Source organism: Callorhinus ursinus, unplaced genomic scaffold, assembly GCF_003265705.2.
Source record: "Callorhinus ursinus isolate GAN/ISIS: 27379988/994484 unplaced genomic scaffold, GSC_fseal_2.0 scaffold7, whole genome shotgun sequence".
NCBI lineage: Eukaryota > Metazoa > Chordata > Mammalia > Carnivora > Otariidae > Callorhinus > Callorhinus ursinus.
In genome coordinates, this window is record NW_027397069.1 from 21807619 (window position 1) to 21811351 (window position 3733).

Consider the following 3733-nt stretch of genomic DNA (forward strand, 5'->3'; position numbering starts at 1 on the left):
AGCAATCAGGTAAATGCAAATAATGTACTCAGTTATAATCACTTCATACTCACAATTAAATCTTAAGTTTGATGCCACCAAGTCTTGCTGAGGAAGTGGAGGAACAGTTATATTCATTTATTGCCAGTTCAAATTTAAATGATTACAATCATTTCATAAAACCATTTGACATTATCTAGTCTTATTGAAGATACATGATTAACAATTCCACTATTCAGTATACAGTATAGATGAGTCATTTTACATTTTGACCAAGAGACATGTATTAGAATGCTTATAGTATGCAATAACAAATAATAATGTGTAACTGTCCATCAAGACTAGAATAGATGTATCCATACTATAAATATCATGTAGCAATGATATCCTCATCAAGCAGAATGAGTCAAAACAATGTTGAGCACAAGATAAGTAAGTAAAAAATACACCAGATATGATTTCATGTCATCCAAGATGAAAAACATAGGATGCACAAGTATGTCACATAACATCAAAGAAAATAAGGGATGACTACCAGAATCTCTCATGTGGAGGAGTGGTAAGTGGAAGCAGCATATAGGGAGCAACAAAGATTCAGGTGATATCATATTTTTCCTATGATACAAAATTTTAGTAAAAATCAAGTTATTAAAACACAAAAATCATGATTGCAGCTGCATTTAGGAGGAAGTATAGGGTATAACTAAGAAAAGTCACAAATGTACTGGTGATATTCCTTAAGCTAAGTCATAAGGATTTGCTTATTCAATTTATTTATTTATTTAATATAAATATACCTCTGTGATCTGTCAAAAATACCTACTCTAAGATTATATAGGATTAACTAGTGCCTCCATATTCAGAATAACTAAATTAGTTTTTCCTATCATCACAATGTGAGTGTAATTTCTCACTATTTTTGCTTCTCTCTATGTTGTCTCCCCACGTTTAAATATTCAGCATCACACACACTTGTGTTTTTAATATTGGTTTGAAGACAAACACAAATGGCTATTTTTTCATGTTTCCAAATGTAAAAATTATGTGAAAAGTGAGCTTTTTCCTTAATATTGGTTCCTTTGTGTGCAAAACTCAATTTCAAATTTTTCTAAAGTGTCTTGAAATGAAAAGGGATTAGAAGCACTTAACATAGCTGCACTTAATTAGTTCTGTTTATTTATGGAACAAATATAATTCATACTTATATATAAAGTATTTTTAAAAAAACAACTAAATTTATATGTGGCAAGAGGTAAAAGGATACTATAGTTACAGACATTAGAGTCTGATGTATTGACCTTCATGGATCCAAATGCATTGAATTGAAACAAAACATTTGAATATTGAATATTGAAAATTTTAAAAATGAGGCATTGGCATTTTGTTAATAAATCAATTGACTTTTGATGAATAATTAGGACAACATCCCAGCCATGCTATAAGGATGTCCCACTGTATAAGCACAATGAACAAGAAAGTCTGAATAACTGTTGCATGGCAAAATATTAAATATGTAGGAAAATGACTTTACATCACTGAAAAGGAAATCAATAAGAGAAATACAGACATTAAATATGCAAAAATTGGAATCCAGAAAAGTAAGCATCTCGGAAGCTCCAGGTATCCTTATGGATAACTGAAAATCTCTAACAACTTGAGTAGACTTTTTTTTTTTAACAGGAGGCAGGGCCCTTCCCATATGGAGGTGAAAACATAAAGCTGCAAAATCCAAAACTTAAATCCTTAGTTAAAAATAAACTAGAGTAAAACCAAATCTACAGGGAGATACCACAAGAAATCATCTGTCTCAAACAGTGAGTAGTTGGAAAGTAGGGAAAAACCAACAAAATAAAACTTAGAAATTTTACAACCACAAGCCACATGTGAGTTTGATACCCAAATATAAAATAACCTCAGATCCAACAATCCTGAAGGCAAGGAATTATTTTTTAAAAAGTCCTTGGTTGTCAAGAAGCCAGGTATCTAGTAAAGCAAACACAGTCTCTCTAGAAGACTCCTTTCTTCCAGGAATTGCCATGGGTGAAGTTTGACCATACTTGATCATACAATAAAAAAAATCTTAGAATGCATGGGAAAACAAGGGTCCACCATGGAGTGCTGGCAGAAATAATAACCAGAGAAAGTGTTATGGAATCATCAAATACAGAGTAAAATACACACACACACACACACACACACACACACACACACACACAAGCGCAATTGAGACACTCTTTCATGTGTGTTCCAAGATAAGTTACCTGGACAAAAGTGTTTATAGCAGCAAATATATTGGAAATAGGAAATATGGCTCAGAGTGCATTAGCAGCTTATTTCTTCTTGCTAATGACAACCATGTAGCTTTCCTCAGCCATCCCTTTCATCTTTTTATTGCACCGCCTCTTCTCCAGGATTGCAGGAGAGGATTGGTGTAGGGAATCTTGGGAATTGTGCATATTTTATCAAAAAATTTATTTCATAATGCCTCAAATATCATAAGGAAAACATTTGCTTTCTTACAGGCTAAGGACTGAGCATTAGTTAAGGAAAACAAAGTTCAGAATAGAATCAAGATATTTGAGCAAATAATAGCTATGATATTTGAACAAATAATAGCTATGATGAGGTTTGGCTTTGACGTGGTCTTATCAGAAAGGTATCTACATTTTATCATCACAACCTACTTTTCAGAAAGAGGAGAATAAATAAAGCTATGGTCAGGGATGAGTAATTAGGAAAATTGTTTCATGTATGGCCTGGTATGTTATCTCAGGGAGTAAATCCTAAAAGTACTATTTAGAAAAGTGATTTTAGATCTCACACACACAAAAAGGATTACGGGATCAAAAATATCTGAACACATGAAAGGGTTAACTATTCTGTGAATGAGATCTTTTTTTTTAAATATTTTTATTTATTTGAGAGAGAGAGTGGAGGGGAGGGGCAGAGGGAAAGAATCTCAAGCAGACTCCCCTGCTAACATGGAGCCTGAGGCAGGGCTTGATCTCACAACTTTCAGATCACAACCTGAACTGAAACCCAAAGTCAGAAGCCCAACTGACTGAGCCACCCAAATGCCCTGAGATCTTTTTAATATTTAAAATTAGTAAGCCATAAATGTACATTTGACATTTTCTTTCTCCTAAATGAGAGTGAGAAAATTTTGGGTTACACCCAAGGGGTTATATGTGTTTCCATTTTCAGTTTTAATGTATTTTGATTAGAGATAATTATCAAAGATTATTAAATTTCTCCTCGGGGAATATATTTTCTGGTATATATATATAAATATAATCTATAATATAATTAATATATTTTTCTGGTATTTATATTGTGTATAGATGTGTTTATATATACATGATGTATGTTTATGAATAGTCATTTGTATGCCATTGAATATTTGCTTGTGGTTGTATTTTTGCTATCTTTCAGTTTTATGTTTCTGCTTGATTTGATTCATGATATCCTTTTGTAATGAGCACACCTCAACTTTTAATTTTGTAACTTTGCCTTTAAACAATATTTAATCGTTTTTATTGCAGATGTGTCCTTCCCTGTGAAGGCTAGTTCTACTTTCCCAGAAGAAACTTTTCTTTTTAATCTTTTTGAAGATATGGACACACAATTTCTATGTTCATGTCCTACTCTGAACAATAAGTCCAGTTCAAAGAAAGTTATTTCTTCAGTGCTTTAGGGTACTCTTCTTATATATCTTTCAATAAGCTTTTTTTTTTTTTTTTTTTTTTTTTTTTTT